This window comes from Pseudoliparis swirei, chromosome 8 (genome assembly GCF_029220125.1).
Source record: "Pseudoliparis swirei isolate HS2019 ecotype Mariana Trench chromosome 8, NWPU_hadal_v1, whole genome shotgun sequence".
Taxonomy (NCBI): Eukaryota; Metazoa; Chordata; class Actinopteri; order Perciformes; family Liparidae; genus Pseudoliparis; species Pseudoliparis swirei.
In genome coordinates this window covers 15,883,320-15,894,913 of record NC_079395.1, presented here as the reverse complement: position 1 = coordinate 15,894,913, position 11,594 = coordinate 15,883,320, and the positions used below count along the sequence as shown (strand labels likewise).

The window sequence follows — 11,594 nt, the reverse complement described above, 5'->3', positions numbered from 1 at the left end:
CACTGTTACAAAAACAGACCATACTGTCACCACAAAGAGCATTAACAAGGCTTTATTTGAGAAAAGTCAGGCACGAGTTGACAGAACATAGTTGATCCCATAACACAGGTAATGTAACATTGTGTTTCAACGGCATGAAAATAGCCTCATGTGGGCGTGATTGGTCACCGGATAGTTGATTGTAAGTGATGGTAGTGCAGCGTATCTGTTTGTCGGTCGTTCTTCTAAAAACAGGTCTACAGCGAGATCAGTAAGAAAATATGATTTTGCGGTTTAATGTGTGAAGTGTGGTTAAGCTGCCCGAATCACTGCAGGCTGAGTGAGGAGGCACCACATGCTCCGTGGCGGTCACTAGTTTGTTTCCTGGCAGGAATGGAAAGAGCAAGATTTCTCCAGACCTGTTGGGAACGGAAAGAAAAGAAATAATAATGTATTTAAGCTGAATGTGATGCATCTTGGATGCAGAGATACATTTTGAAAGTTAATGTCTCGACTGTCCCATTACTCTTGATTTGACCAACGGGACTACAGACCTGGAGTGGTTTCCGTGCACTCTCTGAGCGAACTCATGACATTCATGTACTCTGGTCCCAGAAAGCTTTCATAGCTTGTTCCAGCTTCAACCACCTGGAGACACTTAGTGGAGTCCTTGAAGAGGAGGTTCTTTCCACCTTCGGACTTGAACAAGCTGAATGAGTCATCACTGACAGTGGCACCAAATGCGGCCTATAATGAGAAGTAAAAGGGAGATTTCAAATGTTCCTTTGATCGAGTAATTTCGACATCCATAACAAGGCCGTAAAAACATCTTTAAACTTCAAAACAAGTGTGCCAACCCCCTCAAAATGCCCTTTTTGACTTTGACCCTGTATTTTTCCCTCACTGACCTGCTGCTCAGAGAGAATGCGAACAACCTCGTTGCGGCTGTCGGGGCGAGTCACCACCGCGTGGGCGGGCACAGCAGCCAGGTGACAAGAGAGGTAATCAGTGACTGGCACTGGACTCTTCCCCGGACAGATCAGCTGGTACTCATCATTGTTGACTTTAACAAAGAAGAGTAGCAAGAATGTTATAGTTTTATACAAAATGACACATTCGCAGTTTAGATGTGGACCGGTCCGTGTCCGTCTCTTACCAGCTGTGTTGTCGAGTATGGTTGAGTGTTTGATGAAGGCAACGTCTCCGAATCCTCAACCAGACATCTACAATGAAGAAAACACAACTTGAGCAATATGAAGATGGGTTTTCCACCCAGAGCAGGGTGAACTGGAAGAGCAATTCACATTAATTTGCTCTGTCAGATGAGAACATTGATACCGCTCTCATGTCTGGTTGCTAAGTAAAGAGCTGGAGTTGAAAGGCAGTTAGCTTAGCTTAGCATAAAGAAAGAAAGTTAACCTGTCTCTCTTCAAAAGTAAAACAAAATGCCTGAATAATGGATACAATGTATCTTGTCTATTTACGCCACAGACAAATATTAAAACCATTATTTGGGGGGTTTTACGGGGCCGTTTGCATTATTACCATTTCTGATAATTCCCCCTTGAACCACAAATTTCCATTTTTTACGCATCCGTCAAACAAATCAGATACAGATAATAAGTGACTTATAACAACCTTTGTGCTAATCTCGGCCTCCTGGTTAAAGCTCGTAAACGTAGCACATGGACATGCGAGCGGTATCAATCTTTCCCAATGCTCAGAAAGAAAGCAAATGTGCGCATCTCCCAAAATGTCTCTATTCTTTGAACATTCGAGCGTGCTGAGAATAAATGCACTGTTGCCATCCTACCTTAAGGCGCCATTGTAGCCGTAGTAATTCTCTTCAGCGCTGGCTTTGCACTTGGAATCATCCGCAGTTTTGCCGCTGCCGACACACTGAGTACAGAACGGAGAGGTGGGGTCTGAGCCGGGGGCACAGCCGCTGATGAAGAACTTGGCTGAGGAGAGGAGGGGATACAATGTGTTGGCGTTACACTCGGTGTGTGGAAAAGGCAACCGTGAGAATGTGAAGCGACACGAAGGAGTAATGTCTTTTTGTGAAATATGACTTTACTGAGTTGCCTAAGCCATGAACTTTGTAATTAAATACGTGAACATTTTGCAACTTTGAAACATTTCCTCATGTGGTTGATAGGAAACATAATCTTGCTGGTGTTGTGTTTCTGAACATATTTGAGATTTTTCCTGTCACACTCACTGAAGTCACAGTCGTTAGTCTCTTTGTGTATTTGACCCATGGGGACGTTCCAGCCAGCAGTTCTGCCAACGCCAGTGTGGCAAGACCTCTTGCCCTTCAGGGTTTTCCAGGTCAACCCTGAACTCTTCTTTACCACGGCGACAGCGTAGTAAGAGGAGGCCTTGGCTACGACGAGAGGGAAAGTACAGCAGGTATGAATCAAAAATATATCCCTCGGACAATTATTGGTATTAAGTCATTTCATTTGAAGGTTCATCTTAAAGCTGTGAGATGAACATTTTCCACTTCGTAATGAAAAAATGTCCACACAGTATAATTTGTTTCTTGAGAAATACAGTATTACACTTCCATGTTAATCAGTTCCATGTAAACTGTTTGCATAATCTAGAAAGTCTTTAAGCCAGTGCAAACTAGATGTTGTCTAGGATCGTTGCTATTGTCATATAGTCACATAGATGGAATGTTTTCTTTGATGGTCCTCAAGGCACATGCACAAATCACACGTTTGGTTCTCATGTCGGAGATATCGGAACATTTGATTGAGTCTGTATTACCTCCAGGGACGCCGCACTGATCTGCGGAGAGAGACAGAGATTAAAATATTGTAGGAAAATTAGAAATAAATGTAACAGCACGGTGTCTGTGCTGTGTAAGCATCCCACCTGCGTCGTACTGCTCCACCATAGCAGGAACAAGACCACACTTCCCAGCGGTGTACACCTGTCCTCCATCCACTGCCATTGCGTCGGCCTCTTTACGCTACAGGATGACAGAGAGAACAGATAATCAGATACACAAGTTTGAACAAAGAAAAACATCTCACGGTTGTGACGAAAAGACTGTTTTACCATAATCTTTTTCAGGCACTCTTCAACAGTAGGGGCAGTCTCGCATTCAACTTGAGGGTCGGCGTCACCACTGTTGCCGTTCCACGTGTCACACTTGACCGTCTCAGCGTGGCCCACGGCACACCATTTAATGGCAGTGGATTGAGTGCCTGTTGGCTCTGGAGAGTGAAGTACAACCATAAACAAGTGTCTGCAGTCTAAGATGAATACGTGTGTTTTTGTCAACTAATGTTAAAAGTACCTTTCTTAAGGGAACGGATGATGCTGGTATATCCAGCACCTAAATACAGGAAGGAGTCGGTGTTTGGGGGCAGCTGCACCAGCTTCACGGTGGAGTCTTTGAACATCAGGTTTTTGCCAGGTGCATAGGCTTCAGAGGAGAAGAGGTCAAAGCTCTGAAAAGACAAAAGGAAAGTTCTTTCGTTTTGTAAGCCCACGAGTTACATGTTTCAATGAATCACTGTATTTCTCAACGGGCCCTTTGTGCAGTACAACATTTAGTACCATACCTGTACTGAAGTCAGGCTGTTCCAGATTAATCCAGCCAGCTGTTGGTCCTTGACTGACAACAGCGTGGGCTGGTGCTCTGGCCAGGTGGCATTTTTCATAGTCGTCTATTGGCGCCTGGTGTTATCTTTGCACAGCAGCTCGAGTTGGCCTTCTCCGACTCTGAAAGTGTGCAACAACAATGAGAAACAAGTTATTTAAATCTTCTATTTCTACATAAACGTTTTACCCATCTTCTCCCCACCCTGTTTTGTGAAGTCAAAGTCTACGGTTCATCAAAGGAGCTTTGTTTCTCGATTTGTTTACAAAATATTGTATTAGTTATTATATTATTATTATGTTATGTTATATTCTGACAAAGAGTGAGAATCTTAGCTGTTAAAATAAACATTAAAAGGGTAATAAAGCATTAAAACAGCCTCATATGAGTATATGATACAGGTTTATATTGTGTGGAGAATAAATAAATACATACATAGAGTAAGAGACTGATCCTCCCATCATCAGATAATTGGCTTGGTTTTAAGATGGAAATAATATATTGTATATATCAGTTTGAACAATGAAAATGGGGACTGGCTTCTTGTTTTTCCTCCCTTTGCCTTAATTATGTCATTTTCATAAAAAGTTTGCCCTCCATAATATTCAATGAATCTGATATATATGTGATGCTGCCTGTCTGAAAGTCTTTTTCTTGTTTTGTTGTTATTGTAATTGATAAAACATCTAATTTAATAAAAAGATATATGGGAATGAATTATTAAACAGGATGAGGGCATTTAGCTAGTCTTATACTCTAGATTTGAAACAACTGACTAGTTTAGTTGCTGACATTTACTATGAGTCCATAATTCATATGAGAATAAATGACCGTGTGACACTGACCAGGTACAGTGAGGTGCTTCACAAAAGCCACGTCTCCAGCGCCGTCCTTCAGGCACCTATTAAGAAGAGCAGTCGACAGGAACACCAACATTAGTGGTTTGTTTGTTCCCAACAGTATAGCCCATTTCCACTGGGTTCAAGAAGGCATCACATTACATTAAAATGTCACAGGATGGAGGTGTGGTCATATTTGGAAGAGACATGTGCAGAGGTCGATGGAGGACGATACAACTGAGAAGGATTAGAGATCAGGGACTAATACTGACTGGAAGGCTCCGCTGTAGTCGTATACGGCTCAGTGTGAGACTTGGAGCAGTCTCCCCTGCAGAGTTGGCACAGATTGCTGCCCCTTGTGGCCCCCGGGACACAGCTGGCTGAGAAGTATTTGCCCACCGCTGCAAGACAAAAAGCAACGTCGTTAGCAAAGATTTTAGAAACGTTTGTCCCAGAGCCTGTAAAGCAGCTCCACCACCCACACCGATGAGACAGCTTGACCACAACATAAATAAAGTCTCAATAATGCTCTTTATTACTTGGATCTTTCTGGACAAGACTGGAAAGGTTTATAAATCATCAACATTGTGTTCTACAGGGGTTGTATGGGCCAGATTGTTCCTTGGCTGGGCGTGGCCTATGACTTTATGTTACAATTTGACATTTTTACACTCAGATTAAGCAAATTAAATGCGTTAATTTGTGATCTTTAGAGGTGCTGCAGGGTGAATTTTGGACAGAGCCGTTTCCCCTTGTTTTCCCCATATCTAACTGGCAGGTCTCCCATTGCATGAAATGACAGGTATCTGAGACTACAAATCCAGAGAAAACACATTTCACACTGTGATCACTCGTGACGTATCTGGCGTAGTAACTTTTATTTGAGGATTGTGCCTCACATAGTGTAACTTACCCTTGACAACAGCTTCATCTTCAATGCCTTCCCACTGAATCAAACCCATGGACACCAGGGTTCCGATGGGGATGTTCCAGCCTGCAGATTTATTCAACCCAGTGTGGCAGGATTTCGTCCCTGGAGGTCTCTCAGGCCAAATGTAGTGCCCTTCTTCACCACAGCAACACCGTAGTAACAGGTGTCCGGCCGCTGGATGTGAGCAGAACAATTGTCAGGAAGAAGTCAAAACATGCAGCTCATGTAAAATCCTCTCTTCCGTTTCGTAAACTGTTTGAACAAAATGCCATTGAAAAATTAAGTTTTATAAATTTTCCCCCCGCCAAATGGGGGGGCTTATTTGGGAAAAAAAAAAAGTGAACCCGAACATGAGTAATTTTATTTTTAAATTTCTTCTAAGTTACATTATTTATTTTCTTTTAGCGAAATTTTGTAATTTTCTTTTTAACCAATTAAGTTGAATTATTTTTTGGAAAGTTTTTTTAACAAAAAAATGTTTATAAAAAGTTTTTCATAAAAAATTATTTTGAACTTTCTTTTTAATTAACTGGGTTGTTTTACTAAGTTTAAAACATTTTAAAATAAAAAAATCAGATAAATTTATTAAAATTTTAAATTTCCAATTTCCATTTGAAATCAAAAAGGAAAAAATTTTATTTTTTAATTTACAAGTTTAAATTTAAAGTTCAGATGCTGTTAATAAATAATGAAAAAATTTAATAAAATTATTTTTTAAAACACTGGTAATTTTTTTTTTTTTCAAGTTGGGAATTTTTTAAAGGGAAGCGGGGGGCCCCTTTTATTTTTCTTTTTTTAATTAAATTTCATCAATTTGGGGAACCCAATCAGGTAAATATGTCATTTGTACAAAGAAATAATTTAAATTTTAAAGTTAGGAGAATCATGTTAATTGCACATTATTTTTATTAGGCAGCTCTTTTAAAACTCTCCCACTTAATTTGGGGGGGGAAAAACAAGGTTTTAAGGGCCCGGACTGGGCCCGGGAAAACCCCAAAATTTCTCCTTCTTTTGGATTTTTGGCACCATTTTAAAATTTCGGGGGCCCCAAAAACCGCTCAAAATTAGATTTTTGGGTTTTAAAAAACAAAGGGTAATGATTTTTTTTTTAACATTTTAATTTTTTTAAAGGGAGGTCGGAGAGGCCCCAGGGACCGGGGGGGCGGCCTTTCACTTTTGGTTTTGCAAAATTTTTGGGGCGGGAAGGGGGGGGGAAAAGAGAGGGGCAACACTGCAGGAAGTGGCTGGTATTTTTGCACCAAAGCCACCAACGGAAATTCAAACTCATTTGGAAAAAGCAGCATTTTTCCAAACAACGGTTTTAACAAAACGGTAGTGAATAAAAAAGGGGCCCTTTTATTTCCTTTTTTTTGGGGTTTTTTACCGTGTGTTTTTTTTTAAAAATTAAATTTATTTTAAAAATGGAGTTTGGAACGAAATCCGAAACTAGGAATAAAGGCGAAACATTTTGAGAATTTTGTTTTCTTTAGGGGCGGGAAATTTTAACAAATTTTTAAATGTACTAACGAAAGTAACCCCTGGCTAGGGGGGCGGGACCCAAAATTAAGGCCCGGGAAACCCGGGGTTCCAAAAAGGGCGGACCCTTTACAGGGTGTCAGATCTCCCGCTTTTTAGTTCCAGGGGGGCCCCGGGCCCCACACCCCCGGGGGGGTTGGGGATGATTGGGCCGCGGGGCGGTTGCTTTCACATGAAAGGGGGGTTTGTTTTGGGGGGGTGGGTTTTCCACAAAATTAAATTTTTTAAACAGGGTTTTCATTCTTTCTTTTTTTTTTGACGGACGTGACACATTCCAGCTGATTTTTATTCCTAACAGGGGTTAATTTAGGGCTCAGGGGTTGTGATGTTGGTGGGGGATGGAGAGCCTGCAGGGGTTATGCAAGAAGCTTGAGAGAAGAAAAGATTGATGAGAGGAGGTTTGCCATCGTTTTTGGGGGGGCGGGGTTCTTAAAACCCGATACCACCAAACGGCGCCTCCTAAGGGGCCCCAAGGGGACAGGCGCTCTTCAGGCAGGAGGCCCCTACATCGGACTAACCCGCTTACCCGCAGCCGAAACCCATTTCCTGTGGGTTGAACGGGAAATCTGGTACCCCACTCTTGGAAGCACCCCCCCCTTCTTCCCTTTGGGGGGGCCCCTCGAGGGGAGAGCTTTCTCAAGTCCGCACTGGCCTTGGGGGGGGTGGAAGCCCCCTGCCCTGCAGGTCCCTCGGGGTCTGTTGTGCTTTCCTTGCACCTTTAAGAATTTTCTTTTTGATGTTTTGCCACCCGGAGTTATCCTATTTTTTAAGCAACGGGGTTTAGTTCGTGTCAGTTTTCCAAATGTTTGCCTAAAGACCTGTCTTAATCCCACTCCTGCCCAAATCTGCTTTTGAGTCCTATGTGGCTCCCAGCCATTCCTTAACCTAAATTTATTGGTTTCTCCATATTTGTGTTAATTTATTTTTTGTTGGTTACTAAACGGGACTAATTGATTCCGAGTTTAGGGGTGGGGAGCAGAGTTGTTTGTTCTAGGAAAAGGTAACAGGTTTGGGGGAAAATGAAGAGAGAAGCCCTGGGCTGAGCGACAGTTTGTTCTGATTCTTTTTGTTCACGTTAAGTGCACCAGTACCAAACCCTCCTGGTTCACTCCTAATATACTTGCACGAAATAAGGGACAAGGACAAAAACTCTAAAATTCAAAATTGTTTTTCCAGTCCTGTAGATGCCCCCCAAAAAACCCTTGCTGGAGAAACTAATTCCTTGAAACAAAAATTTCTTAGAAGTACCCCAACCCTTAAAAACTTTGCTCTTTTTTGGGGGAAAGGGCTCTGTCCAATCTTTGGGAAGTATGAGTCTTCCGAATTTTGGCAGGAAACCATGACAGAGAAGATCGAGACAAAAGGAATTTGAAATACACCAGGCACGTGGAAAATACGCTATTTCTTCTTTTCTTTCCGTTCCCAACCGATCTGGAGAAATCTTGCACTTTCCATTCCTGCCAGGAAACAAACTAGTGACCGCCACGGAGCATGTGGTGCCTCCTCACTCAGCCTGCAGTGATTCGGGCACCTTAACCACACTTCACACATTAAGATAAGATAAGAGAGATAAGATAATCCTTTATTAGTCCCACAGTCGGGAAATTTCAGGATCACAGCAGCAGGTGCACGTTAGAGCATTAATAAAAATAAAACACAAAACACAATAACAATACTAATCCTAAATACTAAAAGACTAAATATACAGAGGAAACTATATATACAAGGGGAAAACAAAGTAAAGTGCTGAGTAAAGTGTTGAGTTTGCCAGGATCTCCAGCAATCTACTGCAGTGTGTTGTGCAGCCTGACAGCAGCAGGAAGGAAGGCCTTGTGCTGCCTCTCCCTCAGACACCGAGGGTGAATCAGCCGGTGGCTGAAGGAGCTGTGCAGAGCTGCGAGAGTGTCAAGCATGGGGTGGGAGGTGTGGTTCATCAGGGACGAGAGCTTTGCCATCATCCTCCCGTCCCCCACCACCTCCACAGTATCCAGAGGACACCCAGCACGCTGCTGGCCTTCTTTAGCAGCTTGTTCCGCCTCTTCCTGTCAGCCGCTGCCATGCTGCTGCTCCAGAAGACCACTCCATAAAAGATGGCGGATGCCACCAGAGTTAAAGAAGGTCTTCAGGAGTGCTCCCTGCACTCCAAAGGCCCTCAGTCTCCTCAGCAGAAAGAGTCTGCTCTGTCCCTTCTCATAGAGTGTGTGTGCGTGGTCAGCCCAGTCCAGTTTGTGTTTCAGGTGAACACCCAGGTACTTATAAGATTTTACAATCTCAATGTCCAGTCCCTGGATGCTCACTGGTACCGGAGGAGAGCGTTTACCACGGCGGAAGTCCACCACCAGCTCAAGTTTCAAGTTTCAAGTTTTTATTGTCACATCCCCTTTTATACAAGTATAATCGGTTCGTGAAATTCTTATGTGCAAAACACCCGACAGCAGTAGCAGACTAAAAAAAAAGAATAAGAATGAGAATAAACTATACAATATCCACACAAAAAAAGAAGAAAGTATTAACAATATATATAAAACAATGTAATAGAATATACATCATGACAATATATATATATAAAACAATGTAATAAAATATACACTTTTTTGAGACTATATATATATATATGTATATACATACAATATATATATATAAACAATGTAATAAAATATACACCATGGCCATAGATATTCACAGAATATGTTCTAGTGTGTAGTGTTAATGAGGGTCTCAGTCCTTGTTCAGCAGCCTGATGGCCTGACTGAAGAAGCTGTCCCTCAGTCTGTTTGTGCGGCACTTGATACTGCGGTATCGCCTGCCTGACGGTAGAAGGGTGAACAGTTTGTGGCCGGGGTGGTTATTGTCTTTCATCATCCGTTTGGCCCTGGCCACGCACCGCTTGGTGTATATGTCCAGGATGGAGGAAGCTCACCTCCAACGATGTACTGTGCCGACCGCACCACCTCTGTAGTGCCCTACGCCCAGGGCGGTGCAGTTCCCGTACCAGACGGTGATGCAACCTGTCAGAACACTCGATGGTACTGGTGTAGAATGTTCTGAGGATGCGGGGCCATGTTGAATTTCCTCAGTCGCCTAAGGAAATACAGGCGTTGTTGGGCCCTTTTCACCACGTGAGTGGTGTGCGTGGTCCATGTGAGGTCCTCGGAGATGTGCACGAGGAACTTGAAGCTGCTGACCTCTCACTGCAACTCCGTCTATGGAGATGGGGTGTGCTCTCTCCGCTTCCTGTAGTCCACGATCAGCTCCTTGGTCTTCTTGTCGTTGAGGACGAGGCTGTTCTCCTGGCACCACTGTACCAGTGATCCAACCTCCTCCCTGTAGGCTGTCTCGTTGTCGCCGGTGATCAGCCCCAACACTGTTGTGTCGCCAGCAAACTTGATGATGACGTTGGAGCTGTGCATGGCCGTGCAGTCGTGGGTGTACAGGAGTAGAGAGAGGGCTCAACACGCATCCCTGAGGGGCTCCCGTGTTGAGGGTCAGCGGCTCTGAGGTGGTACTGCCCATCCTCACCACCTGGCGGCCCGACAGGAAGTCCAGTATCCAGCTGCACATGGTAGAGTGCAGGCCTCAGACCTCTGAGCTTGGTGTCGAGCTTGGGAACAATAGTGTTGAACGCTGAGCTGTAGTCCACAACCAGCATTCGCACACAACAGTTCCTCCTCCAGGTGGGAAAGGGCGGTGTGAAGTGCCATGGCAATGCGTCGTCGGTGGATCTGTTTTGACGATATGCAAATTGCCATGGGTCCAGCGTGGCAGGCAACATGGAACAAATGAAGTCCTTGACCAACCTCTCAAGCATTTACTGACAATCGAGGTGAGGGCTACGGGTCTCCAGTCATTCAGGCAGGTTACCTTGGGGTGTTTGGGGACAGGCACAATGGTGGACATCTTGAAGCTCTCAGGAACAACAGCCTGGGACAGGGAGAGGTTGAAGATGTCTGCGAAGACTCCTGCCAACTGGTCTGCACATGCTGAGGGCGCGCCCGGGATGTGGTCGGGACCTGCCGCCTTCCGGATGTCCACCCGCTTGAAGGCTCTGCGCACGTCAGCCTCTGAGATGATCAGCAGGCTGGTCTCCTCGGGCGGCGCTGCCTTCGGCGGGCTGCCGTTCACGTCGAACCGAGCAAAGAATGTATTTAGCTCGCCTGGGAGGGAGGTAGAGGAGTTCTCTTCACCGCTGGTTCTCCCTCTGAAGTCCGTGATTGTCTGTAGCCCCTTCCACACACCTCTCACGTCATGGCTCTTGAGCTTCTCCTCCACCTTGTTCCTGAACTCCCGCTTGGCAGAGCCGATGGTCTTACGGAGGTCGTAGCGGGCTCTTTTGTATTCCGCCATATTCCCGGAGTCAAAGGCGGTGTTACGCGTGCGGAGTGCAGCGCGAACATCGCCATTTATCCACGGTTTCTGGTTGGGATAACCGAACTGACTTGGTAGGAACAACGTCATCTATGCATCCCGATCTGCATTCGCAGCCGCCGTGTCCGCGGCCCCAGCGACCAACGTGAGATGGTGCGTCACCTCGGCCAAAGAACTGGAGAAATGCGCCGCGCTCGCGGCCGCAGCTCCGTGTTCTCCTGCGTGAGGATGACCTCCACCAAGCTCTGCATCGAGGCAATTAGGGTGAGGAGAGAAATATTACCCAGAGCATGCTCTAATAAAATAATGTGTGTCATTCACAGTGCAT

At 44.6% G+C, this 11,594-nt stretch overlaps 1 pseudogene; it reads right to left on the bottom strand.

Annotated features, from left to right (window-relative positions):
* Positions 1 to 36: 36 nt before the first annotated feature.
* On the bottom strand, positions 37 to 11,517 carry LOC130198435 (serotransferrin-like; annotated as a pseudogene).
* Positions 11,518 to 11,594: the final 77 nt, after the last annotated feature.